A 16,127-nucleotide genomic window follows, 5' to 3' on the forward strand; every position below is an offset into this window, starting at 1 on the left:
TCATACTGCCTTGTTTTCATTAGGCTGTTAATACATGCCCCCAAAGACATCTTCACCTTAAAGCTCCCACGAGAAAGACCTAAAGGTTTAGCTATGTTGGCAAACCCATCTGAAGTTGACATACTGCTGATGCGGCTGTAATGTACTTAGTATCTCTTCATTCTCCCAGTAAACAGTCTTGGCAAAAAGATTACAAGGCCAGAGAGCTGCAGCTGCACTTTGGCTCTTGTAGTGTCACACTCAGCGTCATGTTTTCTCATGCCAACAATTAGAATAACAGAAGTTTATAGCATGGACCTGATCCTGGACATAAGAAAGTGGAGGCCCGCCGGTATGCTGGCAGAATTCCAACTGCATCTTGTCAATTCACACAGACAAATTGAGGCTTATCCTGAAATTGTCTTGCTTTGGTTCATGACTTCTGACAATAAGGTAGGAAAGAAAATGCTACCCATCCCTGTACCTTTGTGAATCCAGACTGATTTTTTTCCTTTCTAAATGAAAGCATTTGTTGGGATTTCCCCAAATCTGCAAGGTGCTTTTACATGACTCAAAATCAGGTTTTCAACATGAATTTAAGAGGAAAGTTTCCTGCCTCTGCTGAACAGTAACACTTTAAATAAACCCACTGCCCCCTCAAAGTAAAGGGCTGGTCCCCATATATTCTTCCCTTCCCTTGTGCTGTTTCTCTGTGCAACTCACTGGAGAAGAAATGATATTCTTTCTTCTGCCCTTTGCCTTGTTCAGGCAGGACAGTCACTTGGATGCCACCAGGCTAGAGATGTAGTTGATAGACACCAAACCACCACAGTAGAGTCTAAAAGAGGCTCTCGAGGCCCTGGTGACACATTCACTGTGTGTGCTTCCTCTGCTTTACAGCCGACTCACACAGAGAACCACCAGGCTCTCTCCAGGACAAGAAAAATAAATGTATATTATCTGTTTAAAAGCCTACTAATCCTTAGGCAACAACTGAGTAGTAACTGCAGCGATAGGGCAAATCTTTCTGCTTCATGTTAATAAACCCCAATGCAGTATTATTGCTTGCTGCATGAAAGGCTTTTACAGAAACTTTTTTTTTTTTTTACTAAAACAAAGAATACACATGTGGAAAGATTTGGATGTTTAAGACATTGCTTAGGTTTCCATTTGCTGCATCATGCTGGCATTGAGAAACTAGAATATGTCACTGGAAATAAACAGAAAGCAAGCAGAGAGTGCAAATGGGGAAAAAGCAAATCACCTCTGTCTTTTGACAATCTGACACATCATTTGCCAGACCAGGGGGAAAAGTCTCTTCTCCAAAGGAGTATCACTGTTATCTTTTTAAGGAGATCAACTGCCCAGTGTCAGTCTTGAAGTGTCACTGCTTGCCCTAGACATCTGTTTGCTGACACAGGGACACACAAAGCCACGACAGTGAGCGAAGGACCCACCAATGCCTGTTGTATCTTCTGCAAAGTGCCTTTTCTCTAGAAGGCATAATGCAATTATGAAGGATTCTGCACAGCTCCATCTTATTCCCATAAACTGCACAGACAGAGACCACCCCAAAACGCACACCTCTGGAGCCAAGTTACCCACTCATGTCCACTGATGTCCCTTCTGTGTGGCAACTTCTTGCCCCGTGGGGAATGGCTGTGTAATATGAATATCTTTAGCCCATTTCCATATGTGTCCTGGTTCACACTTGGGTGTGGCTCAGGTCACTAACGGTTGGCCACTTCTAGCCCTGCATGGTTCCTTTCCTTCAATGGTATCATGGCACTGATTCTTCCACCACAGGAACAGAACACCATACATAGGTTTTTGCCTACCCTCTGCCTGGTCCTAAATCCTCCCTCGGGATACGTGCTAAGCTCCAGCCAGTACTTACACTGCTCTGTCTTTGCTGAAGTACCTCAGGTAAACCACCCAGATCTTTTTCTGGGTAGTTTTGTTGGGATAAACACATACCTCTAGTGTAGCCACTGGACTCCAATTACAGAGCACTGGCCTTGGATGAGGCAGGGATGCCCTAGGGGAGTTGTAGGGCAGAATGGCGGAAAAGAGAGGAGAGCACTGAGGTCTCTAAACTACAGGTCCTATGAGACACAACGGTCGAGTTGGTCTGAGCTGACTGGAAATACAGTACTTCATTTAGACCTTCCTAAAGAAAGAATAAATTGTACTGCAAATAACTAACAATAAGCAATAACAGAAGACATGAAAAAAAAAAATCACTTTTCCCAAACTTTTGGAAATGGCATTTTCCATTTTAAATTATTGTACACAGCAAGTTTCAGAGCACCTCATCCTTGCTAGCAATTCCCACTGTTTTCTCCCTAATATCTGGTAAATGGAGCTTTCCATCTCCTCTCTTCATTACAATCATGATACTAACATCCTGTACAAATGCAGGCAGATTTGAACTTCCATCAGAGAACTGTTGCAGCGGCTGAGCATGGAAAGGATTTTCTTTCTTTTAAAACAATTAAAAAGAAGTATCTAACTGTTTCTACAATAACTGTGGACTGGTCAACGTCTTGTAAAAAAGCATTGCTGGCTGAGAACTGGCAGTCGATCCGTCAATATGACAGAATAATTAAAACCAGTATGACAATAATTAGCACTTCTATAGTTCTTTTCATCCATGGATATCAAAGTACTTCACAGAAACAAGTGCAGCTACCTCAATTTTTAAAGCTGAGCTCAGAAAAAAACAAGTCAGAATTTTTTCCTTGTGGAAAATTCCAACATCTTCATCACCGGTTTTCATCCTAACTTAGAGCCAAGAGTTGAGATATTTTTTTAAAATCTCTAAAATGAAGAGTGCTTAAAAGTGCCAAGGTTGATTAGGAATTTTTGGTGGTTTTCAATGGAACCACAACATTTTGCATTCTGAATTTAGTGCATTTTGTTTTGAGTCTCTCAGCAATACACCGCATGTGCCTCTGGGAAGGGAATGCCTCCTGGGAGCTGTAGTTTAGGTTTCACCACTGAACTTGATAACTCTATTAGTTAGGCACTGCCTGTCCCCATCCTCCCCTAAGGCTGGGTCTGCCTGTCCTACTCTTCCACAGAAAAACATCAACAAAATACTCCTTAATGCCTCTACTGAGATTGTGAGTAGGAAGCACCGACTGCAGCAAGGAGGGCTGAACAATTTAGCAAGGAAATAAATATAAACCCCAGCAGATCCAGTGGACAATTTCATGCTTTAGAAGCCATCCTGGCTCTCCTCCTATGAGACAGTAAAGCATCCAACAGCAGATCTGTTTTTTTGGATTACTGCTTTTTTGGGGTGACTTCTTTCAGGTCAAGCCTGTGTCCAGGGAGCTGAAGGAGCAAGTTGCTGATGCTGCTTTGGGTTTATGCCTGCAACTAATACAGTCACCATGTCTTTATGTCTGCAGCTTACAGATTTTTTCTTTCAAGGACTTGCCTGTCTAGAATTGGTGGGGAAGAAGAGGACAAGTCATGATTGTTACTTACAGACGTCTCGCCTCAAACCAAAGCTGCTAACGTAACTTGACAGGAGCTCGTGATGGGTTGCACACCCTGATGCTTACTGATAGGCACCCTTCTCTGTAGGTTGCATAGTTTTAATACAAGGCACAAGTCTCCTCTTCGCTACCACGTCAGGTGTCACGAAAAGCTTCCTCTCTAGCAAGGCGGGAAATGTGCATGGGACCAGAGGGAGCCTGAACAAGTCGGTGTTTATCTAGGAAAGCCAGTTTACTGCATTTCCAGAACTGGCCTGAATGTTTCAACACTTCAGTTGCATTCCCCTCACACACACACACACACTGGGGCAATTTCTCTTGATGGTCCCAACTACTAGGATACTGAAGGGGTGACTTTGTTGACTAATCAAACAAGACTGAGCTGATTAAACTTTTGTTGTTTCCTCTGACTGTTCCTTTAATAATTTCAGAGCAACAAACGGCAGCGAAACTGCAGGTTCATGAGGGAGAAATCAAGGGGAAGCAGTTAAGGTTGTTACCAATTTAGCTAATGTTACTAAAACCAAAGTAGATGTTTGCAGGCACCGAACATGAAGCAACTGAATGGTATCAGGTTCAGCCTATTATTCACAATCACACATACAAGCCAGTTAACTCTTTAAACCTGACCTGGTAAAACAAGATGGCCAGATGTAAACAAACATCGCCCTGGGGATAATCAGGTCCAAAGTCTACCCTTATAAACACGCTTTTTACCTGTATTTTAGTGTACTTTACAGATTTGTCTTTTCCTAGATGCTTCTGATACTGTGTCTGACTGTTAAACCTGACATTCATTATGGTACCTCATTCCCAGATGTTTTTCATATTAGTCATTTTTATGTATGTCAGCTCTACATCAGTACTTACTACCTCAACACCCGAGTTACACACATAGCACTGCTTAACCTCACTCCTTGTTACCATCCAAAACCAATTCCAGCAAATAAAGCATTCTTGTACTAAGAAAAAAAATTTTTTTTTTCTTTTGCCTAGCACATGAGGATACTGGAGTCTTCTGAGTAAAAGCCTACCTCATAATAGGCCACTCAAACCTTTATTTCCCTACTTGCATATTTGCACAACTGAAGAAAGAAACAGGACTCTCCCCAGCGTTACCTGTAAGCAAGATACTCTATCAACCTCAAATGCTGATAGCTGCAAAGGAATGGAAGAAAAAGATGAAATTTCTGTGCTGACTTGGGTCAGTAATAGAGACTGGTCTGGCACTTTTCAGTTGTAGGACAAAGTTCTCACACAGCTTTGTAAGAAGGGGGGAACTATTACTCTTTAAGGCCATACACTCTGTAAAAAGGCAATGCTTACATGTATCGAAGATAATTTGAAAGATTTCCTTAATTTCTAGATTTCACAAGAACATGATTTAATTCCCAGTTAAGAAACAGGGACTTTTTGTTTTGTGTAGCACCTGGCACAGGTTCAGACCTTTAATTCTCAGTTAAGAAACATGGTTCTGTGCATCAGCACCCATTCCCTCTTTTATGTGAAATGTATTAATGTACATTCCTCTGTCAAAACATAAATAATGTACTGGGACAGTGTCACCTTGTGGTTGTTCACCGATATAGCGGCCAGCCGAGAAGGGATACTCCCTGTACCTAACCCCCTCGCCCCCAAAAGCCTTCACTCAGAAATGTCAGCCTGAAAAGCTTCCTTTGGAGTAAAACAGGACCTTCATGATCTGCTCAGTAAAAAAAAAAAAAAAAAAAAGAGGCCTAAAAGCCTCACAGAGATTTGAAGGCTTTAAACACCTGAGCCAACTCCACAGCTTGTGCTGGCTACAAAAGTCTGGGAGGCAGACACACATGTGAGGAAGGAAGCTGCTAAGTTCATAAATAGGAGCTGTAAGGCTGAGCAATAAAATTCCACTTGTCCCTTTGCGAATCTCCTGCCTTGCAAGGTAAACTCCAAGAACTGGCACATCTTCTTGCTCCTAGCGCTCCAGCCCTACAGAGAAAGCAGATTTTGAAAACTCTGCTCTACAGAAAGAGGAAAAAAATACAGCCCTAATTCAAAGTTAGTACTAAGCAAGGAAATTCAGACACCAAACTGTGCTCTTAATGGAGAACTAATGGATGTTAATTAACCACCAATTGACAAAGAACATATTTACTGTAGTTTAACAGCTCTGCAAATAGACACAAACTCATTTACACACGTTTAAACCTTAATAAATACATTTGCAGTCATTGGCCGCTTAAGTTGATGTTCAAACTGTCCCCTATAGTAAATCTAAAGGGATACATTTGGTTGCAAAAGTTATTGCACATTAATTAAACATTAGCTCACTGCAGAAAACCAAATCAGTTGATGGTAAATGACCTCTTTCATCAATAGTGGGTTTATTACACAGCTACTAAAAAGCTATATGCAAAAAATGAAGAAAAAACACCATGCCAAACAGCTTTTTCTCCGCATCATCACCCACACCTTTGCAAAGTAAACACAGGTCCTCTTGGTAAGGGGGAGTTTCTCTGGCATCACGGCACAGATGAGGAGGGCTGGGGTAGTGTGCAGGAACACTATGGCAGGCAATGCTCCAAGCAGTGGGTTTCTGAGAGCGATTGGATTGTGGTGAGCACGCAACAGGATTTGAAAAAGTCATTCTGAGCAGAAGGCATGGACTAGAAGAACGTGGGGTGACACTTATGAGGAGAGGTGGTAGGATTATTTTAGTCAATCCTGTGAGCCTTCCATTTGATTCCTTTCCTAGCTTTCCCTGTTTGGGCAATATCATCCTCCCTTCTGCTACTACAGTTACTGTCCTTTGAAAACCAGTACAAGAACCTTCTCCTCTACAGCTCTCACCATGATCCTGCATCCCTCCTCCTCCCATTCCATTCCTCAGTACAACCCTTAAGGTTGCTTCTTAACGGGATCCATATATTTTGCTCTGAAAGCACTCCACTTGCTTCCCAAAGGTCTGTGGTAAGGGTTAAGCCCTTAGTATATGTCAAATGCTTTAAGATCCCCTCGCAGAAAGTGCTGGACTTAGACAAAAGATAAATACTGCCTCCCTTTCGCATGCTTCTTATAGGGATGCACAGCATAAACCCAAGTTAAATTGTATTTATCCCAGGTTGCTTCATTCTCCAATGCTGTTGCAGAAGCTTCCAGCGGAGGGAGCTTAAAATAACTAAAAAAAGAGCTTTACTTTCAAGAGACAGACTGACTTAATTAAGTCATCGTTTTATACTTTATACAGAAGAAAAAAAACCAAAACCAAACTCAAGAAAGGAGAACAGGAAATAATCAACATTCATCAAATGGGAAAAGTCCAGATCAAATGGTGAAGAAGTGTTTTCAGACTTTGGGAGAATACAAATAGCGGGAAATAAAAAACACAAATTAAATTAAGAATCATAAAATTTTCTCTGTTCACACAGCTCAGGCAACACTGTCTGGGACCAATTTATTATCAAGCTCAACAACAAATAAGCTCACATGATTCCCACGCTGAAATAACCTTTACTCATTTCACAATAAAACTACCATAGGGCTCTGGTAAGCAAAGATGAGTTATAGCTGCCTGTCAGAAATAATGATGATAATCCTTTCCACTCCCACAACATCTGGGGATTACAACCACCTTTGCAGACAATACAGCAATCTCAAATACACAACGTAACATAAGAGAAGTATATCATCAAGTTCACAGATGGAGAAACCGAGGCACAAGTAGAAGTAGTGACCTTGTCCACAGTCACAGCATAACTTCGATCCCTGGTCTCACCTTTGCCTGCATCTCATTACAGTGGAAATAATTCCACCGACTTCAGTGGGGTGGTTTGTTTTGGTTTTTTTTTTTTTTTTTACACATCATCCTTGTCATCTTGCAGCAGCACTCAGGCTCTGTGATTGTGGGACAGGGTCCTCTTGTGCCACAAAACAAACTGAAAGAGCTGAACAAAAAGGGATTGCCTTGTCCCAGAGTTTGCAATGGAGATGAGACTGCACCCCTTTGTATCCGAGACGGTAATTGTGCCTGGAAAGCACCTATCTGTTACTATCTGGCAGTCCTCATGTATTTGAGGACCTTGTTGGCTGGGGCAAGTTTTCTTTAATGTTGAGGGCATGTGTTGCATTCTAGTGATTGAACCTAGGGAAGAACACACAGGCTGAGCTACCTCCTCCAGGCTGAAGCAATTTTCCCTTCAGTTTAAGGCAGAGACCCATAGTTATGGGATCCGAAGGTGTCACAAAACACAGCAAAAGCCTATTTTTAAACCCTTGCACATATGCATGTGGAGGGCTTTGCCTCTGGTAGGGCCTTAGCACCACACAATCCTGGCTAGTCCACAGCAAGTTCCTTCCAAGCAGCCACAGGATTTTTTGTGAACCCTTCTCTTCAGTAACCAGCACACCCAATCCAAACCTTTCCTAACTGTGGCCCTATCTCACATCCAGCTTTCCTGCTGAGGCTGTAACATTAATAACAAGAATGAAGCAGAACAATAGCAGTGAATCCAGGAAAGCGATACCTCTGGATCTGGTGTATGTTGAAGGCACCAGGCTGTTATGCCTTCGTGAGACACAGCTCACGTGGTATCTGTCAGCTAAAGGCATCCAAGGCACTTGTGCCAAGATGCCTTTTTCTTCTCAGCTACAGGCAACTGAAGTCCCTCTCTTTCCCCAGATGTTCTTGCATGCTCCATTGAAAAAAAATAAGCATCTGACAAAACCGCCTGTGCCTCCTCCCAGGGAGACAGTAGCCAGGGGCAAGGTGTGTGCGTGGGATCCTTTTTAGAATCTGCAGCTTCATTAAAGTAATTGGCATCTGGACTCAATTTTGGAAACTCATTCCCAAAGTGGCTGATGGGGCAAACTAATGCTGTAGAGTCAGAGCCAGAAATGGCACAGCAGGCTTTTGAATGTGGTCTCTGGCAAGATCTATGCAATGAAATGACATTATGGCTTTGCCATACATTACATGCAAATTAGAAGAGGCTGGCAGCCACGCAACTGGCATAGCATAGCAGCAATCATCCTTACAAGATGTAGAAGGCAAGGCTATTCATCCTCAACCTGGCACAGGGGCAGGATAGGGAAGGACAATGCTCCCGCAGTACAACTGCTGGCCAACAGCTTGCCTCCTTTCCCCTCTGAATAACCTAATGGCATGGGAGACTCTTCCCAGTGCCCAAGCCCTGGTGTTCCTACCTCATTTCTCAGCTTTGCCAGAAGGTGTGATTTTTTTTCCTATGCCTATCCAAAATCCCCTTTAAGTATCTGATGTTCCCTGTCTCTCCTTCTCTCCCAGCATCCTCGCCTCAGTGCCAGATAGCTGTAGGATATGCACAACAAAATGTCTGTCTGCAGGTGCTGAGCAGTGAGAGATAGATGCAGACAGCTGGCTGGCCAGCCGGGACTTCACCTGCTTTGCTGTTGATGAACTACTCTTCCTGTAAATTAATTGCTTTTAATGTTTTCCCCCATTTAGGCAGCCATCTCCTTCTCTTTAACCTTTTGGATTTTCTCTGAACTGTTTGGAACAGAACATAATCTACAGCAAAACTCCCCGAGATCACATAGCATACTCTGATGACAAAGGACAGATGTCAACCTCCTGGCTCCCTATTTTCAAAGTGATGAGTACTAATAACTTGGGGAGATGTTAGTGAAAGGAGAATTCATCCTTGCTATAACTTATTATTGGTCTAGCATCCCCTAGACTGCAGGGACTCACAATTTCTACAGCGCAGACTGATAAACTAAGGCAAGAATACACAGAAACATGTCAGAGCTCTTGCTACTAGATTACAAAAAACCCACACAAAGCCAAATGGCATCTTGGTGTCAGCAATGAGGTAAGAATGATGGTATTCCTCATTCATGTCCTATACTCACACTATTGTTAGATCAGTCTGCTAAACTTGCCAGAGCGTCTCTTTCAAAGTAAGTGACTTTAATAAAAGGACTTTATTTTGGGTGTGGTAGGTTTGATACTTCCAAACATCCAGCCTGATACTCAGCAAACAGGTCCCAAAACATTATTCCTCACACTGTAGGGCTTCACAGTGCAACAGTCCTAAGTAGTTCCACAGGCTGATCACAGCCAGACACTGTCTCTGGGATTCAAATTTGTCATTTGCAAGACAACTCAATGGCCTTTCAAACTCCCTTCTCTCTTCAAAACAGCACCGAGGAGTCTCAAGGCAGAGAGAAGGCAGGAGGCAGTAATAAACAGCCTGAAAAGAATTCATACCTTGGATATTCAACACAAACATTACCCTATGTCTTGGATTAACTCACCTAATCTGTTGAATCTGATACATCTATACTCCCCCCCTTCCTACTGATTGCAGTGCTGCTGACTACACTAAAAAGCAATATCTTAGTCCATACTGGTTTTGGTCTTTAAAAGACCTATGGATCTAGCCTAGTTCCTTGCTACTCAAGCAATTTAATCTCAGACATTTTCAAAACCTGTGATAGGTAGCAAACTAGAGGACTGAGAGGAGCTAGTGGAAACAAATCCTGCTCCTTTCCCATGTCAGTAGGTAAACTGTTGCCTTCTGGTGGAACAGCCAACAGAATAGGTAGCTTCAGATGTTATTTTTCCAAAAAAGCTTGTGTAGCAACACCAAGGATGCCTCCCCGTGTCTTAGTGTGCTCTTCTCAACCCATTTCCAACCTGAGGGATGTCTCTGTACAGTACCAATGGGGACTGTGGCCACCTAACAATTTAAAAAAAAAAAAAAAAAAAAAAAAAAAAAAAAAAAAAAGCAGAGCTCCTCAGATAACCTCCTCCACTTCTAACGGTGTCTGTGCCTAGATATTGGTAGAAGGAAAATGGCCCCAAAAGTAGAGCAACAATCAAAACAAGCTTAAGTGAAGAGTTATGTTGCACTAGTCACACCGATAAACCCAGAAAGAGGAGATAGCCCTTCACTAATTAAAAGCAATGTCTGTTTCCCTGATGAGATATAAAATGGCTGTGCTGTCAAAGTCTATAAAAAGAAGTATGAAGTGCCTGAATATCTATTTTACCTTGCAACATCCATACAGCTAAATAAGGAAACATCAAGAAGACATCTCAAGCAAAGGCTGAAGGAGTTAAAGGCCACTTAAAAACTGGTCAAGTAGCCTTTAAGGGCTAAGTAATTTTACAAGAATTAAAAGTTTGTTCAGTGGTCAAGTGAAAATTCTGAATCAGTCTACAAGATTTTGTGCAAGAGTGACATCCCTGTTGGAGACTTGAATGCCTTTATCCCACCCAGGGAGGGTTATATGAGGTGTAGGAGTGGGAAGAGGGACACTTTGACCATTCCAGGTAGCAGGTTGCTAGACAGGGCCATGGCAGATGTGATGCTGTGGAGTCATGCAAAATTCAGAGACTATTATATTGATATTTGACAGATGTTATAGAAGCATGGAATATTCAAAGACCAGTGCATTAACTTCATAAATATTACATGCATCCTTGTGGATTCTGTAGTGATTATATCCTTGGTTCCATAAGTAAACCAAAGAAAGTTTCCTGTACATCATAAGAGACATCGCAGGGGGCTTAATGCAAACCTTCCCATGCAGAGCAACAATAAAACTGAAAAAAGTAATTTAACTTTTGATCAATATCAAGAGAACCAGCAATGCCAAAGTTGTAAAACAATACGAGCTCCTGGCCTGACTCAAACACATCTGACTTGAACTACCTTGTTAGAGTCTCTCTGGGGACATAAGCTCTACCTACACTGTGGAATCTGAGAGTTTTCCCAACATCCACGTGCATGCCCAACTTATGACAAGATACCCATATACCATTTTGCTTTCCTCTGTTTGATTTTTCTTTTGTTAGTTCACTGGGTTTTTTTCCATGGAAAGGACAGCCAGGCAAGAAAGCAGATTGAGACCCATGGGGTGCCTGGGAAAAGCAGAGGAGCACAGAATGCATCTACCCTGAAATATAAATTGGACTTTCACAACCAAAGCTCTACAGTTTATTATTTTAAGTTAGAGAGCTGATAATGGAGAAAACAGTATGGAACAGCTTCACAGCATCAGCTCTGAGTAGATTTCTGTGGCAGTCAAGGTCTTGTCAAGAGCTGATGAGTCATTCCCACTGGCAGCACCTGGGTGAGTCCTGAGGTCTCTCCTCCCATTACTGGCCATGGCTAACTCTGTGGGTCTGACGTGGCTCTAGCAGGGATGGGCATGTGGCATAGGAAATACTCTGCAAGAAAAACCTACTCGCAGCCTCCTTGCATACTGCACATTATGCTGGCAGCTGAGTGATCATTTCCAAGTGTTATCATTTCTATAGGCTGCTGTTTTCCAACTGACCTCACTCTGACTCCTCCTGCTGCACCAGATACCCATGCAAACTAAAGCTTTGTCAGCTACGCAGAAGCTACCTTCCTTATTACCCATTCCACATTATTAATTACATACCCACATCAGCTAAAGAGATGTAATTGCAGCCAAGTTCCTCCTCCAATCCAAAGATTCCCCTGAAATTCATTAACATTTGTACTGTCGAGCTTGCCACATTTCCAGTCAAGATTTCATACCAAATGAGGTTACCAAATAATGACTTAATAGCAAATGCGGGATAATTTATATATTGAAATTAAAGATTAAACCTTAATCTTAATTAAATCTCACAAAAGTTCAGTAAAGCTGCCCAAATTACAAAAAAAATAAAAAGATGTATTGATTATTTGAGAAATGGAAATCACATTTAATAAATACAGGAGTGAGCCATTAAGGGAATGGGGAGACCAGAAAAAAGCACTAAGTGGTGATTAAAAGAAGATAAATATTTATTAAATGCTGCTGTGATTTATTAAGCTGTGTTGGGCTAAACAAATGTAATTTGATATCTGAATCATATCTCATTCTGATACAGCCTTCATTAAATCTGAAGTCTTGGCTTTAAATGGATATCATATGTTCCCTTCAGTTCTTAATCTCTTTGAAATATCAGTTTGATGTTGTGGAAGACATTGAAAGTCACAGAGACTGAAGTCTCCTGCGTATCAATGAGGTTGTTTTGCACTACAGGTGAGTAGTCAACTTCCCATTCCTCAGCGCTTTCTTATCCAGGACCTGTTGCCACCTTCTGTTGTCCCTCGGTCACAGGGCAACGTTCAGGTTTTAAAACCATTCTGTCAAAAGGCCAGACAGGAAGAGCACAACTTCAAATGCCAATCAGTCCTCCACCAAGCAGTGTGCGGGTCTGAAGTAGAACATCCTTCACTGGTTTTAAAGCAGGAAAGCCAACTGTCATATTAATGCAGCTGCTGACCAGCACAACATTAGTGGATATCAAGTATGCAAAAACATCTACCCCCTTGTCACAGAATGATCTACATTGGAAAAGAGCTCGAAGATCATCCAGTTCAACCATTAACTTCACACTGACTGTTCTCAACTCCGCCAGATCCCTCAGCACTGGGTCAACCCAACTGTTAAACACCACCACCTCCCTGGGCAGCCCATTCCAACATCTAACAGCCCCTTCTGGAAAGAAATACTTCCTGACATCTAGTCTAAACCTTCCCTGGCACAGCTTGAGGCCATTCCCTTTTGGCTCAAGAGACTAACCCCGACTCTCTGCACCCTCCTTTCAGGGAGCTGTAGAGGGCCAGGAGGTCTCCCCTCAGCCTCCTCTTCTCCAGACTAAACACCCCCAGTTCCCTCAGCCGCTCCCCATCAGACCTGTGCTCCAGACCCTGCACCAGCTCCGTTGCCCTTCTCTGGACACGCTCGAGTCATTCAATGGCCTTTTTGGGGTGAGGGGCCCAAAACTGAACCCAGGAATCGAGGGGCGGCCTCACCAGTGCCGAGCACAGGGGTCAGATCCCTTCCCTGTCCCTGCTGGCCACGCTAGTGCTGACACAAGCCAGGATGCCATTGGCCTTCTTGGCCCTCTGGGCACATTGCTGGCTCCTGTTCAGCCAGCTGGCAATCAACACCCCATGTCCCTCTCTGACTCACAGGTCTTACATGTGCAGCACATGCATTACATGTACATGCATTACATGTGCAGTAATTAGTCTAGCACCAGATAGCTCTGTTGATGCAACTTTCCAGCCGAGATGCTGATTATGCAGGAGCTGAGAAACTCATTCTTTGAAGGTTCACAAAACAACCTTATCTCAGGTCTCTTGCAGAGGGAGGCAAGGGTCTGGGAGAGCATGATGCTCCATGCACACGAGGTGTTTGAATAGGAACGTTTCTCGAGGTCAGACAGCAAGTTGTCTCTGTCTTAAATGCATTCTCACGCACTCTCTTCAGCTTTTATTTAAAAGAGGAGCTTCTTGTTGAAAATTACTGGCATAAACGAATTGCCACTGATAATTAAATTTGCACAGAGTTAAAATTAAGTTACAGTGCTCTTTCCCAGTGCTACAAGACTGAGTTATAGACTGCTGGTGAGAATCATTGCCTGTTACAGTGTGAACCTGAAAAAAGGTTGTATGGAGGAGTAGCATTTATCTTCTGCAAGTTGGTGTGAATCTGAATGTTGCACGAACTCTAACTTCCCTCCCAACTCCCTTGCCCCCGCCCACCTTTCAGGAAAAAAAAAAAAAAGATAAAAGAGAGGAAGAAAGGATGTGAAGTCCCCACAAACTGGAGAAGGGAAGAGACAATCACATACTATTCCTTTTGTCTTTGCAGGAAATGAGGAACAAAATCAGACTGAGCTGGGCTACGCGATCAATCATACTGAAGTCAGAGTTCCACCTCTCTCATCTCTAGTATCTTCTTTTCTGCAGTCATGTGAGTGCAGAGGAAGGAGTGCAGCAGTGGGACAGAAGGGAGTAGAGAGTGCCAAAGCCACTTCAGATCTGAGAGGACTTGATGTTTTGAAGGTAAAACCCAATCATTTCTTTTGGAAGTCATTCTTACCCTTTACTGACACAGGCACCCTGGTGAAAGCCAGGGTCCCACCTCAGTGGCCGAGGAGATTCATTAAGCCAGATTAAACATCTCATTTTATTAAAGAGCAGCTGCAAGATATGCCTTTGCATTATATGCAGCTTTCCCGTAGGAATTTCCTGATAGCAAACTCCTGGCACTTCCTCTCCCTTGTGCAAGCAAGAGTCAATCTAGCACAAAGTAATTATTTTCAGTGTTTAGCCAGAAAAAAAGACATGACTTCAAAATCCTCACTACCAACACAGCCAAGCAGATTATTCTTCTGGAACTCACTTTTGGGTTGAAAACATGAGCAAAAAGTTCAAGCCCCTAAGCAATTGTCTCAGAAAGTTTTAAGCTACTGAAGATAGCAGGTTTAGGACCATAACTACAAAAAAACCCACAGCAAATGAATAAGAGTCTCCTGGCAAGAATAAACCAGAACTGCAGAGGCTGATGTTGCCAGTGAAAAGAACAGGAAGGTAACCAAGTGAAGAAACAGCATGAGGAGGATTATCCTTATTTGGAAGCAATCCATTCCAGCAATAAATTAAGCCAAGGATCTCTGCATCGCAAAACAGCAGGGCAACCTATTAAGCTAAAGGACAATCTGCTTTTTCTGCCACCTTTGAGTCCTGACTGAATGGTGAGAGAAACAAACGTGCCAGAGATCAAAACATATGTTATTTCAATAGCAATAATGGTCGACTGGAAGTTATAAAGACAGTGAAATTCTTTCCCTGCACATTCCTAGAGCAAGCACCTGATTTTCAGCAACAGTATTGCTGGATTGGAATGGTCATAAAGATCAACTCACAGAGGAGGGCTTGGATGGAAGAAAAATGGTAATTTGTATTTTATGTCAAAAACATAGCGGCTGTCACTCCAGCTGCTGGGATGGGATCAGGTGAAATACTCAGTGCAGACTGGTGAAGCATTTTTCACAGTGGTATTAGAAGACTTAGTGGTAAAAGATTAAAAAAAACCCCAACGCTTCTATATACTTCTAGCTCAAAGGGGTCTCTGGATCTGCCCGCTGTTACAAATTACATCGTGTGTGTGGTAACCTCTTCCAGGGCCACATTTGCTGCAGGGAAGAAGCATCCACAATTAAGGGATTTCTGAGGGGCAAACACAGGCTCTGTTTCAGAGGGGTTTAAATTACAGAGCAGCAGTCCCTAGAACGAATCCACTATACAGAACAGAGAGAATACAGTTGAAAGAAGAGTACTAGCAATTCTTGAATGTGTATTGTCCTTAAATCCATAATGTGATCAAAAAGAGAGAGATTATTTAGATTTTGGATGGTGTCCTACACTTTCAGGTAGCTGGAGCAGCTATCAACAGGACTTCTTGCAATGACTCTTACTCCCTTTATAAATAACAGTCTAACTGGTGCATTTTCATCTTCACCTTCAATATGAGCTGCTGATTCCAGTCAAAAGGCCCCAAGAGCTGCCCTGACTGAAGTCAGAGCTGACATGTTGCTCCCTGTGGTCTCAAAGTCCTAGACTTTCCCAAATAAAGAAGAGCTACCCAATGATCCCAAACCACACACACTCCATTTGGTGATGAGCGCAAACAACCTTTACCTGACAGATACTCAAGCATCTCCAGCTTCCTCTATTTCCCACTGATAGTCACGCTGGTGCAAAACCCTTTTTAAAAAGCTTAAATTAGGCTGACAAACACAAACAGACTGTGAAAAGGGCAGACTGTCAAAAAAGGTTCCTCTCTTTTAAACAACACTGACAAAAC

This window comes from Athene cunicularia (assembly GCF_003259725.1).
Source record: "Athene cunicularia isolate RWA chromosome 1 unlocalized genomic scaffold, athCun1 chr1_part1, whole genome shotgun sequence".
In the NCBI taxonomy this organism is placed as follows: Eukaryota; Metazoa; Chordata; class Aves; order Strigiformes; family Strigidae; genus Athene; species Athene cunicularia.